This window comes from Ursus maritimus, unplaced genomic scaffold, assembly GCF_017311325.1.
Source record: "Ursus maritimus isolate PB19 unplaced genomic scaffold, ASM1731132v1 scaffold_24, whole genome shotgun sequence".
In the NCBI taxonomy this organism is placed as follows: domain Eukaryota; kingdom Metazoa; phylum Chordata; class Mammalia; order Carnivora; family Ursidae; genus Ursus; species Ursus maritimus.
The window spans coordinates 22012244-22031070 of NW_024424897.1; the positions used below are offsets into that span (position 1 = coordinate 22012244).

Genomic DNA, 18827 nt, shown 5'->3' on the forward strand with positions numbered 1-18827 from the left:
GCATTCCTGATATTGAATACTAGCCCTTTATCTCCTCATGTATTTACAAAGATTTTTCATTGAATGGGCATTGTCTCTTTATATTTGCTATTTGTGTTTATATAGAAAATGTGTCCCTTATCCCAAGATTATAAATATTCTTCCATATTTTGTCATGTTAAAATTTTTTTTAATTCAAGTTTTTAATCTCCTTGAAGTTTATTTTGTTAAGATAGGGTTTTAAGTGAACTTTCCCCCCATATGGATACTCAGTTGTCCTAATATGGTTTAGCCCATCTTTGCTCCACTGGTTTTAAAATGCCATTTCTAACATAAAACTCATTAAATGAACTCAGAGGTCTGTTTCTGAATTGTCCTCTGTTTCTTTTGTCTATTTTTTATTGCCAGTACCACAATTCTGGTTAATTGGCCTTATATATTAATTTGGGGAAATTCATAACTTTATAATATTTTCTTTCCCATTCATGAACATTGTACATATTTAGCTTTTTTCAGCACATTTGTATAGAGTTCTTCCTTTAAGATTTTACAGTTTTTGTTAGTTTGATTTCTACATACTTTATAGTTTTTAATATTATCATAAATGGACCTTTTTTTTTTCTGTTACATTTTCTAATCACTAATTCAGTCAGCAAATATTTGTTGAGTACTTTCTACGTGCCTGAGATTGTTATTAATGCTGAGGGTATAAAAGTGGACAAGACACAAGAATTGCCCTATGGGAGTTTAAAATTTAGTGAAGGGGGGGCGCCTGGGTAGCGCAGTCGTTAAGCGTCTGCCTTCGGCTCAGGGCGTGATCCCAGCTTTCCGGGATCGAGTCCCACATCGGGCTCCTCTGCTGGGAGCCTGCTTCTTCCTCTCCCACTCCCCCTGCTTGTGTTCCCTCTCTCGCTGGCTGTCTCTGTCAAATAAATAAATAAAATCTTTTTAAAAAAATGATTACATAATATGTCTGATGCTGATAAGTACTGTGGAAAAAAATGAAGGACAAGAAAAAGAGGAAGGGAGCTGGGCATGGTTCATAGTTACATAGAATGGTTAAGGAAGACTTCACTGCTAAAAATGTGTGAAGACTGAAATCATGGAGAGCAGCACCTGGTGCTCAGTTGGTGAAGCACGTGACTCTATCTCAGGTTTATGAATTTGAGCCCCGTGTTGGGTGTAGAGATTACTTAAGGGAAAAAAATCTTAAAAAAAAGAAAAAGAAAAAGAAAGAAATGATGGAGCAAGGAAGGACCATTACAGGCAAAGGAATGCAAAAATGAAGGTGGGAGTGTGCTTGATGTGTTCCAGGAATGGCCACCAGGTAGATCACTGTGGCCAGATCATGGTGAAGTTGGGTTGCTGTGGGAGGAGGGAAGGAGGTCAGAGAGTTAGGAGTGAGAATGGAGAGGGGGTTGATGGAGAGCAGGGAAGATCTTGAATGGCCCCGTTGCCCATTTTAAGCCCTGCATTTTATTCTGACAAGGGAAGCCTGAGGGATTTTGGGGCAGAAGAGGAATGTGATATAATTCAGGTTTTGAAAGGATCATTCTTGTTTTGTGGAGAAGTAGTATGTAACTGGTGTTTAAGATTCTTGCAGTAATTCAGAAACGTGATAGTTGTATCTTGTATGAAGTTGATTGTGGTGGAAGTTTAAGAAGTAATTGGATTCTGGATGTGTTTTAAGTTGTTACTTGGCCGAGTTCATCAAACATCTCTTCAATCAAGCTTATTATATGTGTTATTCAGATCCTGTAAGTCTCTATTAACTTTTTACCTGTTTTGTCTGTTGGTTTAAGAATAGTAAAATTCTCCAGCCGTGTTGAAATTTATTTCTTCTTTTGTTTTAAAAATGTATTTATTTATTTGAGAGAGAGCGTGCGAGTGAGTTGGGGGTGAGGGGCAGAGGAAGAGGGAGAGAGAGAGAGACAAGTAGACTCCGTGATGAGCACTAAGCCCTGAGCCCAGCTTGGGGCTTGATCCCGGGACCCTGAGATCATGACCTGAGCTGAAACCAAGCCTTGGCTGCTTAACCGACTATGCCACCCAGACACCCCTCTTTATTTCTTCTTATAGTGCTGTTCTTGCTTCATATATTTTGAAGCTGTGTTGTTATATATATAAACTTCAAAGAATGTTAAATTTTCTTTGTGAATTGTTTCTATAAGGAAAACCTCTTTTTGACCCTTAATGATTCTGCATTGAATTAAATTTTATCTAATAGTATTGACATTAAGTTTTATTCTTGTTCTGGGCTTGCTTCTTTGGGCTCTCAGATTCTAGATTTTGGATTGATAGTTCTTCATACTATTTTTTCCTAATCCCTGCTTTAAAAAAGTCTATTATTATTGTCATTTTTAATACTTCATCCAACTTTTTAGTGGTCCTTGGTTGGGGGGGTTCATGAGAATGATCTATTTCATCACTACTGTAAGCAGAGGCAGAAGTACCTGGTACACTTTTCTTCTTTGAAGGTAGGTCCTTCTTAAAAGTTAGTGTGGACTTATGGGTGACAAACTCAGTTATTATATATGTGGGGACATCTTTCTTTTCTCTTCATTACTGGGGTCCCTCTAGGTTAACCTGGTACAGAACTCTGAGTTGGCATTTATTTTCCCTCAGCACCCTAAAGATATTCCTTTGTTATCTTTTTTTTTTTTTAAGATTTTATTTATTTGAGAGAGGGTGAGAGAGAAAGCATGAACAGGGTGGAGGGCCAGAGGGAGAGGGAGAAACAGACTCCCTGCTGAGTAGGGCTTGATCCCAGGACCCCGATATCATGACCTGAGCCAAAGGCAGATGCTTAAATGACTGAGCCATCCAGTCACCCCTCCTCTGTTATCTTTTGAACCCTATTTTTTTCTTTTGAACCCTACTGTAACTCAGAAGTCTACTATGAATTTATTTTTCTTTCTTCAAAGAGCTCTTTGAGCACACATTTTAATTTTTTTATTGAGATATTCACATTATAAAAAGTTTACCCTTTTCTAGTATAGAATGTTGTGGCTTTTAGTGTATTCACAGATATGTGCAAACCATCACTACAGTTAATTCTGGAACATTTTATATATATATATTATGTATGTGTATATATTATATGTATATGTATTATACATATATATACATAATATACATATATACATATATACATTATATGTATATATTATATATATTATGTATATTCTGGAACATTTTATATATATACTATGTATATGTATATATTATATGTATAATACATATATACACATATATACAAATATATACATATATACATAATATGTATATATTATATATATATTATGTATATACATATACATAATATGTAATTGTATATACATATTATGTATATGTATATACAACATATATTGTATATGTATATACAATATACAATATATATATATTTATTTATTAATTATATATATATATATTTTTAATTTTAAGTAAATTGGACATGGAGCCCAATGCGGGTCTTGAACTCACAACCCTGAGGTCAAGACCTGAGCTGAGATCAAGAGTCAGCCACTTAACTGATTGAGCCACCCAGGCACCCCATTTTCTATACCTTAAAAACTTGTACTCTTTGTCTATCCTCCCACAACCCCTTTGTTCCAAGCAACCACTAATCTATTTTCTGTCTCTGTAGATTTTTCTTTTCTGAAGTTTATATGAATCGAATCGTATAGTATATAGTCTTCGGTGACTGGCTTCTTAGCATGATAATTTCAAGGTTAATGTTGTAGCACGTATCGGTACTTCATTCCTTTTTATGATGGAATAATTAATTGTATTGATATACCACATATTGTTTATCCATTCATGTGTTAACTTATATCTGGGTTGTTTCCACCTTTTGGCTATCGCAAAGAGTGCTGCTCTGAATATTCTTTCTGAGAGAGAGAGAGCGAGCGTGTGTGTGCGGGCGCGCGCGAGCTTGTGTGAGCAGGGGAGGAGCTGAGGGAGAGAATCTCAAGCTGACTTCCTGCTGAGCGTGGAGCTTAACATGGGGCTTCATCTCACAACCCTGACATCATGACCTGGTCCAAAATCAAGAGTTGGTCACTTAACCAACTGAGCCACCCAGGCACCCCAGCTGCTATGAATATTCTTATGAACAAATATGTGTTTAAAATCTGTTTTCAGTTCTTATGTGTATGTACCTAGGAGTGGAATTGCTCGATCGTGTGGTAATTTTATCTTTAACATATTGAGGAACTGCCAAACTTTTCCACAGCAGCCGCACCATTTTACATTCCCACCAACCATGTAGAGTGGTTCAGACTTCTCCATATCTTTACTGACAGTTGTTCTTTTCTTTTTCCAACCCCCTCCCATTTTTGTTTATGACATCCTAGTGAGTGTGAAGTAGTATCTCATTGTGGTTTTGTTTTATATTTCCCTTATGACTAATGATGTTGAGCATCTTTTCATGTGCTTTTGACCATTTGTGTATTATTCAAATTATTTGCACATTTTTTAATTGGGTTATTTGTTTTATTGTTGAGTTAAAAGAATTTTCTTTCTTTCTTTTTTTATTTAAAGATTTATTTTATTATTTATTTGACAGAGATAGAGACAGCCAGCGAGAGAGGGAACACAAGCAGGGGGAGTGGGAGAGGAAGAAGCAGGCTCATAGCGGAGGAGCCCGATGTGGGGCTCGATCCCATAATGCCGGGATCACGCCCTGAGCCGAAGGCAGACGCTTAACCACTGTGCCACCCAGGCGCCCCGTCTTTCTTTCTTTTCTTTCTTTTCTTCCTTTTCTTTCTTTTCTTTCTTTCTTTCTTTCTTTCTTTCTTTCTTTCTTTCTTTCTTTCTTTCTTCTTTCGTTTTTCCTTCCTTCTTTCTGTCTGTCCATCCATCTACCCATCCATCTGCTTTCTGTCTTTCTTTCTTGTAGGCTCCATGCCCAGTGCAGGGGTTGAACTCACGACCCTGAGATAAAGACCTGAGCTGAGATCAAGAGTCAGATACTTAACTGACTAAGCCACCCAAGCACCCCAAGAGTTCTTTATTTTGGATACTAAACCTTTATCATATATATGGTTTGCAAATACTTTCTTTGCATGCTTTGTAGTTTTTGATTGAAAACAGAGCATCTTGAATATTAAAATGTGGCAACTCTAGAAATCACATTCTCTCCCCTCCAGGGTTTGTTGATCCTGCTTATTGTAGTATTGTTTGTTGAGTATCTTTTCTGAACTAGTTCTGTCAAGTCTGCATTCTTTGTCGTATGTAATCACTGAAATGTCTGTTCCATTAGTGTAGTAGTCAGCTAAGGATTTTACAGAGATTTCCTTAAACACTTGCAACCAAAAATTGTCAGTCTTTGCTGAGAGGCTCTATGTACATGTTGGAACATGCCTTCAACACTCAGCCAGTCAGTTCACATATGCCTTAGCCTTCACTTCCTGCTTTTACACACCCTTAAGATCAGCCAGAAGTGACAGCTTAGGGATTCTCAGGTCTTTCCTGAGCATGTGTACAACCCTGGGCATGCATGGGGCCTTTAGATTCCCAGGAATATGTTGGGACTTTTCAACACCCTTATGGACATCTCTTTCTCTGGTCCTTTCCTCCCTAGCTCTTTGGTTAGTCTGTTGTTTGCTCTGTTATCTGTCCCACAGATAGCAGTGACTAAAACATTTGCCTGTAAATGTTTTGGACAAAGTAGGGCAGTATCTTTAGTACTACGTTCCTTTCGAGTCCAGCAAAATAAAGCCAAACCTTTTGAGCCAGTCTTCCAGGGAGTGACAAGACAGGTCAAGACAAATAATTGCAACACTAGCCTAGTGAGTTAGAAAACAGTCAACACAGTAAACAAAATTTAAACTCTATAACAGAACTATAAACAATGTGCTATGGATTATAGGGAAGCAAGAGAACTTCTCTACCTATAGAATATTGGGATTTCTGAAGTAGTCTCAAATAAAGCATCCCGCTTATCCTTTCCAAAGTTCTAGACAAATGCAGAAAACAGGAGTGGCAGATAGGGGCCAAAATAATCACTTATATTAATAAGAGACTAGGTTGGAGGATACAGCTTTCAGTGTGTGAATCAAATTTTGCTTTTTAGCCTAAGTTCTTTAGGTAGACCCTCCTGGTTCCAAGCAGGGCTGTACTGGATTGAACCTTCCTGCACAGGGGAGAGTCTGTCCCTAAAGAAATTGAGAATGTTAGCTCCAGACCTTGAAAAGGTAGAAACACAGATGAGCCAAGTTTGCTCTTCTTGCTTCTAAGATTAACTAGTCAGGTAGGTTCAGATAAGATATTCCATCTCTATCAATAAAGAAGTACAGAAAAGCCAGGGGTGGGTTTAGAAAAAAGTTCTTCCTCATGGATGGGGTGCCTGGATGGCACAGCGGTTAAGCATCTGCCTTTGGCTCAGGGCGTGATCCTGGCGTTATGGGATCGAGCCCCACATCAGGCTCCTCTGCTATGAGCCTGCTTCTTCCTCTCTCACTCCACCTGCTTGTGGTCCCTCTCTTGCTGGCTGTCTCTATCTCTGTCAAATAAATAAATAAAATCTTAAAAAAAAAAAGAAAAAAGAAAAAAAAAAGAAAAAAGTTCTTCCTCATGGAAACCTGAAGTGGGAGACATTCCTCTGTAACAGAGAGGATCAGAGATGCTTTCATGAAGGATATGAAATTGGAGTAGAGTATTTTTTTAAGATTTCTTTATTTATTTTAGAGAGAGAGAACGAGCATCAGCAGGGGAAGGACCGAGGGAGAAGGAGAGATCATCTTAAGCAGACTCCGTACTGAGCATGGAGCACGTTGTGGGGCTAGATCTCATGACCTTGAGATCACGGCCTGAATTGAAACCAAGAGTCAGACGTTAGCCTACTGTGCCACCCAGTCGCCCCTGGAGCAGAGCATTAAAAATGGGTAGATTTCTAGGTAGAAGATAAAAAGCCATAGAGATGAGAAACTGTAGGCTCTCTTTGAAAACAAGAAGTAGTTTGAGCATTTGAGTTCTTGAATTCAATTGTGTTATCCTTTGGGAGTTAATTATCAAACGTAAACATTTAGCCCTTGAACAGTAGTTGGCTCATTTTCAAGGTTATCGGACTTGAAAGATTACAGACATAGCCTCTTTCTGGTTTTAAGACGGGAAAGTAAAATTATTTCCAGGCTCATTTGAAAAATCAAATAAAACAGGAATATAAACTCCCATCTTTGAAACTATGGGACATCTGCAATCCTGCTTATATGGGAAGGTCAAACAGAAGTGCCCATAGAGGAGAATATTGGCAAGAGGCAGATCACGATTTGTCTGCAGGACATCTACCTGAGAAACTCAGAGCATGAAGTGTTGTATACCACAGATGGAGGCTGACTTATCAGTAATAAATACGTATGTTGGTCTTTGTCCACAATTCTTGGCTCACAACTCCTTAAACCCTTGAAATTCCTAAATGATAAGAGCAATGGAAACTTCTTTTATTGTTATAATCGATCTTTTGTCCTCAGTTTAGAGTCATAAAGGTGAAATGGCATCTTGTTACTCATAACAAGCCCCTTTGAACCACAGCTGCGTTTATGTTAATAAAGTGACTTTTGGAAAGCCTCTGTCTTGTAAGCCTCAAAGGATGGAGGCTGGTTGCCAAGGAAACCAACCACGACTAGAGGGTTGGAACTTTCAGTCCCATTCCTCTACTCCTCCAACCCCAAGAAGATAGAGGGGCCGGGAGTTGAATCACTTGCAGATGGCCAGTGATTTAAACAATCATGCGTATATAATGAAGCCTCATTAAAAACTCAAAATGATGAGGTTCAGAGATCTTCCGTGTTGGTGGCATCACATACCAGGAGGGTAGCCCACCCCAGTTCTTACGGGGACAGTAGCTCCTGTGCTCAGAACATTTTGGACCTCATCCTATGTACCTCTTCACCTGGCTGTTCATCTGTATCTATATAATAAGCTGGCAAGTGCAAGTTAATGTATTTCTCTGGGTTCTATGAGCCTCTCGAGTGAATAAATTGAACCTGAGGAGGGGATCATGGGAACCACCAATTTATAGCCAGTTAGTCTGAAGCACAGGTAGCAACCTAGGTTTGCAGTTGGGATCTCAAGTGGGGAATTGTGTGAGACTAAGCCCTCAACCTGTGGGATATGATTTGGTCTCCTGTCGATAGTGTTGGCATTGAGTTAAATTTGTAGGATAACCAGTTAGTGTCTGCTACAGATTGGAGAATTGGTGGTGTTGGAAAACATATTGGAATACCATTGTGATCAAGAAAGATACTTGATATAATGTCTGTCTTACTGAATTTGTTGAGATTTGTTTTGTGCCCTAATATGTTCTGTTCTGGAGAATGTCTTTTTTTCTTTAATTAATTCTTTATTTTTTTGAGAGAGAGTGTGTGTGTGAGCATGCAGCATGTGTGGGGAAGGGGAGAGGGAGACGGAGAGAATCTTAGGCAGACTCTTTTGCTGAGGGCAGAGCCCAAAAGGGGGGATACTGAATCTCAAGACCCAGAGATCATGATCTGAGCTGAAATCAGAGTCTGATGCCTAACTGACTGAGCCACCCAGGTGCTCCTGTCCTGGGGAATGTTTTTGTGTGCACTTGAGAAGAATGTGTATTCTGCTGCTGTTGGATGGAATGTTCTGTATATGTCTGTTAGGTCTACACTGTTGTTCCGATCTTCTGTTTCCTTATTGATTCCCTGTCTGGCAGTTCTGTTATTGAGAGTAGAAATAAAACTTCTATTTATTTCTCCCTTTAGTTCTGTTACTATTTGTTTTATATATTTAGGTGCATAAATATTTACAATTGTTATATCCTCTTGATGAATTGACCCCTTTTATCATTATATAATATATATATAATATTATATTGTAATGATATATAATACCTTCTTCATCTCTTGGTTTCTTTATTTTTTTAAAGATTTTATTATTATTATTATTATTATTATTATTATTATTTTAAGATTTTATGTATTTGTCAGAGAGAGAGAGCGAGCACACACAAGCAGGGGCAACAGCAGGCAGAGGGAGATGCGGGCTCCCCGCTGAGCAAAAAGCCCTGTATGGGACTTGAGCCCAGGGTCCTGGGATCATGACCTGAACCAAAGGCAGATGCTTAACTGACTGAGCCACCCAGGCATCCCATTATTAATTTTTTAAACTAATCATCACAAACCCACCACCCCAAGATCAAGAGTGGCTTGCTCTTCCGACTGAGCCAGCCAGGTGCCCCAGTTTCTTTCCAGTGGTTCTTTTAGTGATACAAAACTTAATTTCATCTAGTTCAAGCTCCTTTTCAGTGAAAGAATCTACTCTGTGACATTCCTGTTAATGGGTAGACTGGCTGACCAGTAATGGAGAGAGCTCACAGCTTCATAAATTTATGTAAGCTGTATTTGTCTTTTTTAAAAGATTTTATTTATTTATTTGACAGAGCATGAGTGGATGTGGAAGGGCAGAGGGAGAGGGAGAAACAGAGTCCCTGCTAAGCAGGGAGCCTGACAGCGGGGTTCGATCCCAGGACCCTGAGATCATGACTTGAGCTGAAGGCAGACGCTTAACCGACTGAGCCACCCAGGCACCACTTAAGCCATATTTGTCTTTTTTTGAAGATTTTATTTGAGAGAGAGAAAGAGAGCATGACTGGGGGGAGGGTGAGAGGGAGAGGGAAACGCAGACTCCCTGCTGTGCAGGGAGCCTGTTGTGGGGTTCGATCCCAGGATGCAGGGACCATGACCTGAGCTGAAGGCAGACGCTTAACGCCGCAAGCCATATTTGTCTTAATACAGATTGCCTTCATTCTTCTAGGTTGGCTATCTGGAATAATAGAGACCTGCGTGATTCTAAAGGACAAGTCTTCAGATATTTGATAGCAACTGTAATGTTCTTCCATTCAAGACTCTGAATATTCCTCTTATCGTTACCATTTTCCCTAAGACTTAGTTTGGAATGTCTCAATATCCTAGGATCCATCTTCTAAATTATATTTAGTCAGTTCCCTTTTTCAAAGGTGACATTAGTTCTTGACAACCATTCAAAATGTACAGTAGAGTAGTTTTCTTGCTTGATCTAGTCCTTATGCTTCCCATTAACGTAACCTAAGATTATAGTTTTTCTTTCCTTTTAAAATTTGTTCCACCAAGTCACATGAATGACTCATAATAAACTAAAATTGTCTAAGTTTTTTTGTGAAACCAGGTTTCCTGCTTTGTATTTATGTAACTGGTAATTGCTTCATCTAAATGAAAGATTTTTTAACTTATCCCTATTTAGTTTCCTCTTGATACTGTCCTTTAGAAATCATATTGAATCTTGATTCTGTTAACAAAGATATTATTTATCCTAATGGGTTTTGTAGTCTCCATAAGTTTAGTAAGTATACTTAATGATTTTATCCAAGACATCTAAAAATAGTGCATGAGAATTTTGATCAAACATGCGGGTTTGACTGAGAGTACATGTATTTCCTTTCCTCTTCAAATAGTACTAAAATTGCAATAAAGGAATCAAAGGAGGCATAAGACCCCAGGGACAAAAATGAGTGGAAGAAGAAGTCACCATAGATGCAAAATATCAACTATTTTTTAGAAGATAAAAAATGGATAGAAGAATGTTAAGTGATTTAACCGAATGGAGGAAGGTACACCCTGGGCTGTCTGCAAAGGCAAGCAAATGGGTTTACCCAACAGAACCTCCCCAGAGGTTGGCAAAATGTCTCTGAAAAGACAAGGATGAGGCTTGGGATTAAAAGTAGGTAATGTTAAAAAAAAAAAAAAATTGGTAGTATTTAAAAGTCTTATATGAAGTGGTTGAATCATGCAAACTACTTCTTCCTCCTTTAGGAAACTGGAGATTTTTTTTCTCCAAGAAAATGGAAGCTGAGGGTTCTGGATCCAGGAACATCAGATGCATGAAGAGGATAGGGGTTTGGAGCCAAGGAATTAAATGAAAATCTGCATACAGACTGGTGGGTCTTTGAAATAAAAATGAGCTTCCATTTAGCTTAATGTCATGAATAGGAGTGGACAGCCAAGGAATAACCAGATAGTTGAGGAAAGCCTCTAAAATAAGAGGCCAGGGGTACCTGCGTGGCACAGTCAGCTGAGTGGCTGACTCTTGGTTTTTGGCTCAGGTTGTGATCTCAGCGTCATAAGATTAGCACAGGGTCTGCTTAAGACTCTCTCTCCCTCTGCCACTCCCCTCAGAGGTGCTGTCTCTCTCTCTTTCTTTCAAAATAAATAAATAAATATTTTAAAATAAAATGAGAGGCCAAACAAATAAGGGACAAGGCAAGAGCAAAGGGGAGAACACTGGGGTGGAGGGGGAAGAGGGTTTTAATCTCTAAGAAATGAAATGTTGCATCTTCAAAAGAACAGGATGTTATTTTGAAAATCCTTCAACAAATAAGAAATAACCTTTACAAATAAAAAAAAAATTATAATTATGCCCCCTTCCAAATAGTGGAAGGATTGTAGATAAAGTTGAAGCAGTTTCCTAGGAATTAGAACAAAAAGATTAAAGGAGGGAAATAGGGGAAAATAATTTTTTTAAAGATTTTATTTGAGGCAGAAAGAGAGCATGAGAGAGAGAGAGGGGGAAAAAAAAAAACAGGAGCAGGGGGAGGGGGAGGGGCAGAGGGAGAAGCAGGCTACCTGCTGAACAGGGAGCCGGACGGATCCTGGGATCATGACCTGAGCCAAAGGCAGATGCTTAACTAACTGAGCCACCCAGGCACCCCCCAGAGGAAAAAAAAATTTTTTTTAATTAAAGATAGACCAAGAGGTCCAATAATTAACTAATATAAATTCAAATATGAGAGGACAGAGAAAATAGAAATGATGTCCAAAAAAATCTCCAAAGCATTTTCCAAGTCATAGATTTGTAAATTGAAGAAGCTGAATGAATAGTAAAAAAGACAAAGACCCAAAGGTGTGATTATGAAATTGAGTAAACTGGAGATACAGGGACTTTACTAAAAGCTTCCAGAAGGCGTAACTAGAGGTTACATTCAAAGGACCAATCAGAATGGCATTACCCATCACAGTAGTAACAAAGGGAGATAGAAATGCATCAAGCTGTGTCTTCATATATCTTCAATGGGAAAGATTTCCTACCTATAATTTTATTCCCAGCCAAATTATCAGTCAAATGTGAGTCTAGAATAAAGATGTTTTTAGATGTGCAAGTGACTCCAACATTCCAGTTCTTATGAGCTTTTTTTGTTCGTAAGTTGCCCCTAAATAGCAAGGGAGAAGAAATCAGGTTCAAGAAGCAGAATTCAGAGAGAAGAGCCCAAGATGACAGCTGTGTAGCCAGTCCAGAGCGTCCCCCAACAGAGAGTGAAGCAGAAGAAAGAAAAAAGGGTTTTGGGAAGGTACAGCTGCAGGAAAAAGTATCTGATGTATATGAGCAAATGGAAAGTACTGATAGACATGTGACAGATGTTGGAGCTTTTGAGGAAAAGCTAAAAATACATAGAAAACAGGAAAAAAAATGAGGTAGTCATTAATTTGTAGAGAGAAGTGTGTGGTCTTACTGTTCTCCTTGGCTGAGTTGGCTGAGTACTGACTAGTATCTCAATCCTTTCACACTGACTCTTGATTTAAACAAAGACTGACAAAATTAATGGGATGTGGAGGATGGGGATAGAAGTTAAAACTAAATACTTACTTTCCATGGCAGGATGTCAGTAGATAAATCTAAATTTGACAAGTCAAGCATATTTAGAAAAAGAAAGGCAAAAAAAAAAAAAAAAAAAAAAGAGAAAGAAAGAAAGAGGCAACCAGAACCTCCTAGAAGATTCTATAGAATGTGGGGATAAGGAGGACTCTGCTGTTTTTCCAGTCCTTTTGTCTTGGTTGATTTTTTTATATAAAAATTCAGTGAAATTTTATGGCATATTGTAGAGACCTCTTTCCAGATATTTATCAGTTAATACCAGCCAAATATCTAGCTATATCTTGCATCCTTTGTTTAGTTGTCTTGTTCATAATAGCACCATTGTCTGACCCATACCATGGCCTAAGAAGTCTAATAGATTTCCTTGTTCTCTTAACTTGGTATCACTTTACCTTAATGACTTTCTTATAAAGTTTTTTCTTCGCTTCTGGTTTAAAGAGTCTTTGTTCTAATTTAACACTGTTTCTTTTGGTTCCTTTTAAATTTAAATATAATTTCTGACATGCAGTTAGGATATCTAGGGTGCTGTGTACTTTGTTTCTTATGTTATCTAAAGCAGGAGAATGCTTTTTCTACAAATAAATGCCATGGCTGTGTTAAAATACTATTGCTTTGGAAATATTTCCATAACCGTAAGATGATTTAGAATGTGTGTTTGTGAGTGAATTGTAAAATTACTATCTGACATATGTCTTGGAAAATTCCACAGCTTCTGCCAGTTTTCAGTTTCTGGCACATTGACTAGAATTTGTACATGAGGAAATCAAACTCTACTTTCCCTTGATTTACCAACCCCTGTGGCGTTTGGAATATGAGATTACGGGTTAAATATTTGCTAATCCGGAGTCAAATCCCATTGTTGCCTGGCTGTATCTACTCTTAGTTCTTTAATGTTTATATAGATGGGGTAGGGCTAGAGGACGTGAAGGAGGAGGAGAGAGGACAAGTAATTATATTGCTACTTTGAGTTTTCAGTTCTTTCCTTTCACTTCATAACCTCAAAAGAAATTTTCAGTAGGGCATGGGAGATTTCCTGGATTGAGCAGCATCCGAAATGAGTTCCAGTCATACCCAGTAGATCATCAAAGTTCATGGAGTCCTCAGGGCCCTAAAATGTTGCTGGCGATAGTTAAAACTGAATAATTGAAAGAAATAATCAACAGAAAGCAAAATAAAGGTGTATACTTATTTTATACTGAGAGCAGTGAATTGGTAGTGGATATAGATTTTGGTTGGTAAACAGAAGTCAGGATAAAAGAAAGCTCAGAATGTCGAGTCAGATGTTAGAAGGCGTCCAAAGCAGAAAGTTTGACCTATTAAATAATGTGTCTGTTTTCTAAGTGTATCCCTTCCTTGGTATTTTTAATCTAAGAATTTCTTTCTTGGGATAAATTTACTCATGAGATGATGATGCACTGACAGTAGTTTATATTTAAAATACAATTATATTTCTACTAGGGACAAGATGTTGGGCAGAGGAATTACAAACTTACTTTGTTTTAGGTTTATTTAGCCATACAAAAATGTTTTTCCTCTTAGATTTTGGCAAGAAAATCAGCCAATCGGAAAAACATCTGGTGTTAGTTGAATGAAGGAATGGCATAATCAGTAAAAATTACTTATAGGAAAAAAATAGTGAAAAGAAAATCTTATGTAGCTTTAACTCTGGATTTCTTTAGGAAAATTAATTCTTTTTTTTTCCTTAGAGGAGAGGAAGAGCTCTTTATTATTATTTTTTAAAATTTATTTTTAAGTAATCTCTACTCCCAACATGGAGCTCAAACTCATGACCCCAAGATCAGGAGTCGCATGCTTTACTGACTGAGCCAGCCAGGCACCCTAAAATTTCATTCATTCATTTTTTTTTTAAAAGATTTTATTTATTTATTTATTTATTTATTTATTTGACAGAGAGAGAGAGAGGCAGCCAGCGAGAGAGGGAACACAAGCAGGGGGAGTGAGAGAGGAAGAAGCAGGCTCCCAGCAGAGGAGCCCGATGTGGGTTCGATTCCAGAACGCTGGGATCACGCCCTGAGCCAAAGGCAGATGCCCAATGACTGTGCCACCCAGGCGCCCTAGGGATTCATATTCGTATCACATGCAAAATATCCACTTCAGGTGTCCTCTTATGCAGTTTCTCTTGATCCAGAGACTTGTAAACGAAAAAGAAAAGTTGTCTGCCCCAAACACACAATATACACTGTTGTCACAGGGATAGAATAATGGCAATAGACATTCCTTCTAGAAAATGGGGAGATAACAGGAGGCACATGGCAATTGTTGGTTCTTATCAGTTCTGAAATCTAGCTGGGCACATGTTGTCAGGGTCCTCTACTCCAGGAGCAGGAAAAGTGCCTTGACTGGGGCCCAGTTCTGTTTTCCTGGGAATGGTTCCCTAATCTTTTGTTCTCCGTGATTCTTCTGGCCTCTTAATGCTGCTTTCTGGGAGGTGTCTCCTTCTACATAAGAAATGTCTTACGAAGCTGAATATCTTTCTCAGTGACTTCCTTCCTATAGAAAGTTGGGATCCCAGGGGCCTCTTTTCATTTTGAATAATCTCTCTGTCCCTTTTAATCCAACTGGTACGTGTTCCTTTAAAATTTCTAGGATCTTTAGGGCCCCAGGGGCTCAGTTGGTTGGGCGTCTGACTCTTGATTTCAGCTCAGGTCGTTGTGTCAGGATCGTGAGATTGAGTCCTGTGTTGGGCTCTACACTCAGCGCAGAGTCAGCTTGCCCCACCCCCTCTACTCTTCCCCCCACTCGTGCTCACATTCTCTTTCTCTCAAATAAATAAAATCTTAAAAAATAATAAAAAAATGTCTAGGATTTTCTAGGAATTTGATTTCTGTTATTCTGTGTCCCAAAAGCTACAACATTATAACTCATTTTAAGACAGGCCTGTCTCTAGTTTGGTTGTGTCAGGCTGTTGTGTGATAATTCCCTTAAGCTTCTTAGAGGACTTCTTGTCTAGTTGAGAGAGTCAACTAGGCATGGCTTTAAAATTTTCTGAGGTTTTTAAAAGGAACTTATAGCCACATCTTTTATCTGATATTTTACCCTGTGGGTAGTTCTCTTTTTGAGAAACTTATGGCTTGAGAGACAGAAGATGAGGAATGGTTTTATTTTCCAGTATAGCAAGATCTAGACCCTCTATATGTCTTCTAATTTTTTTTTTCTTGCAAACTGCACAGTTCTCTCTTTAGTGTATTTCTTACCATACTTTATTATTTGCGGCTAAAAGACTACTTACCACTTTCAAAGCAGCTAATATAAACATGTTTAAAGACTAAAGGAGCAGTGCCTGGGTGGATCCATCAGTTAAGCGTCTGACTCCTGGTCTCACCTCAGGTCTTAATCTCAGGGTTGTGAGTTCAAGCCCTGCGTTGGGCTCTGCACTGGGTGTGGAGCCTACTTAAGAAAAAAAAAAAAGGCTAGAGGAAACCAGGTTTAAATAATTAAAGGAGAGTGTGGTGACAGTGACTCAAATAGAGAATGTCAGTAAAGAAATATAAATAAAAAAGACTCAAATGGAAATTCTGAAGTTGAAAAGTAGAATAAATGACAAAATCACTAGCAGAGGAACTCAGAAGTCAAATTGGAGATCACACAGAAAGAATCCATGGACTTGAAGACAACAGTAAAATAATCCAGTTTGAAGAAAAGAATGAAACAAAATTAACAGAACCTTGGGAATCCGTGGGACATCAACTATACCAACAATACAGACAGTTGGAGATAGGAGAGAGAGTCAGAAAAAAATATTTGAAGAAATAATAGCTGAAAATTCCCCAAATTTGATGAAAAACGTGTATCTACACGTCCAAAAATCGAATAGGACTAACACAAAGAGGTCTACACCTCTCATTGAATTGTTTAAATCCAGATACAAAGAAAAATTTTGGAAAACAAGACAGAAAGAATTCATGATATACACGAGAACAGCAATATGATTGACAGTTGACTTTTCACCAGAAACAATGGAAGCCAGAAAGCAGCTGAGTAACAAGTCAAAGTGTAGAAAGTTAAAATTGTTAATTAAGAATTCTATATTCACATATCAAAGAACACTCAAGAAATTAAAAGACAACCGAAAGAATGGGAGAAATTATTTGTAAATCATATATGTGGTAAGGGTCTTATATCCACAGTATTTAAAGAACCCTTACAAAGCAGTTAAAACAACCCAGTTTTATAAAGGTCAAAGGACTTGAATAGACATTTCCTCGAAGAAGATGTATGAAATGCAAACAAACAGGAAAATATGTTCAATATCACTAGTCATTAGGGAAAGGCAAATCAAAACTATAATGAAATAGCACTTTATACCATGAGGATGAATATAATTAAGAATAGAAAAAATGGGAAAATAAGAAGTATTGACTATGATGTGGAGAAATTTGTTTTCTTTTTAAGTAGTAAACTCCACTTAGCATGGGGCTCACACTCATGAGCCTGAGATCAAGAGTCACATGCTCTCACTGACTGAGCCAGCTAGGCGCCCCCAATGTAGAGAAATTTAAAACTTTTGGTGGCAGTGTAAATTGGTACGGTTACTGTGGAAAACACTTTGGTAGTTCCTTAAAAAGTTATAAGTACCAAACAACCCAGAAATTCCACTCCTAGATAGATACCAAAAGAATTGAAAAGAAATATTCATAAAAGTACTTGTGCACAGATAATGTTCATAGCAGTAATATTCACAGTAGTCAAAAGGTAGAAGCAATCCAAGTGTCCATTGACAGATGAATGGATAAACATTTGGTATATCCATAGAATGGAAGATTTTTCAGCCATAAAATGGAATGGATTACTGAGATACGGTACTATATGGGTAAACCTCAAAAATTTTATAAAAAATTAAATAAGCCAGACATAAAAGATCACATTGAATGATTCCACTTATGTGAAATATCTAGAGTAGGGAAATCTATAGTGATAGGAAGGAGAATAGTGGTTGGCTAGGTCTGGGAGTTGGAGGATATGGGGTGGTAGGTCTTGAGAGTGATTACTTAATGAGAACACCCAATTGGGGGAATGAAAACTTTGGAACTAGAGAGATGTGGCAGTTGCGTAACATTGTAAATACTAAATGCCATTGAATTGTACTTTAAAATGGTGTATTTTATGTGAATTTCCCTTCAGAAATAATTTAAGTGAATTCTATATCCAGCAAAGAAAGCTATTACTGAAAAATATAGGCAAAATAGACAGAGACATTCCCAGAATAGCAAACACAGAGAATTTGTTGTTAGCAGACATGAAATACTGCTTTACATGAAATACTAAAGGAAGTCCTTCAAGCTGAAAGGATATGGTTCCAGATGGTAACTTGAAGGAAAAGCACTGTAAAAGTTAATTACAGGAGTAAATATAGAAGGCTGTAAATAAATTTTTCTCTTATATTAGTTCAACTGAATTAAAAGACACATGTGTGACACAGTAATTATAAAACTGCATTATTGGGCTTTTAAGATAAATATGTAGGAGCCCCTGGGTGGCGCAGTTGGTTAAGCGTCCGACTCTTGGTTTCAGCTTAGGTCATGAACTCAGGGTCATGAGCTCAAGCCCTGCATCAGGCTCTGAACTCAGCAAAGAGTCTGCTAAAGTTTCTCTCTCCCTTTTCTTACGCTTCTCCCCATGTGCTCTCTCTGTCTCTCAAATAAATTAGTTAATTTTAAAAAATAAATATGTAACATGATAATAGCAAAAAGAAAGAGGGGGGAATAGATTTATTTTGGAGCAAGGATTTTTTATTTTACCAGAATTAAATTAGTAATAATCTAAAATAGATTGTGATAAGATACCTTTTTTAAACAACAGAGAAATTACGATGATATGCTAGAAGATACCAGCTTTAAAGAAGATAGTAAAGGAAGAACGAAAGACAAGAGACATATAGAAAACAAATAGCAAAATGAGACATATCCAACTAAATCAATAATTACACGAAATGTGAATGGCTTGTATACTTAAAAGGCATAGCTTGTCAGACTGGATTTTTTAAAAAAGATTCAACTTTATATTGTGTAGAAGAAGCACACTTTAGATTCAAAGCCACACATAGGTTGAACATAAATGAATAGAAGGTATACTACATATGTACTAGCCTTGAGCAATCTTAGAATGAAATTAATACAGTTTGGGGCACCTGAGTGGCTTAGTCCGTTAAGTGTCAGACTCTTGGTTTCAGCTCC

At 37.8% G+C, this 18827-nt stretch overlaps 1 protein-coding gene across 4 annotated transcripts in view; it reads left to right on the forward strand.

Moving 5' to 3' along the window:
- Positions 1-18827, forward strand: part of FBXL20 (F-box and leucine rich repeat protein 20) — a 96204-nt gene that overhangs the window by 15240 nt on the left and 62137 nt on the right. Inside the window, exon 2 of one of the 4 annotated variants that reach the window (XM_040640699.1) lies at positions 10797-10921. The exons of the other annotated variants lie outside the window; for them this stretch is intronic. The gene's annotated coding sequence lies outside the window, so the exon portion shown is untranslated. The remainder of the gene's footprint in view (positions 1-10796; positions 10922-18827) is intronic. 4 annotated transcript variants of the gene reach the window in all.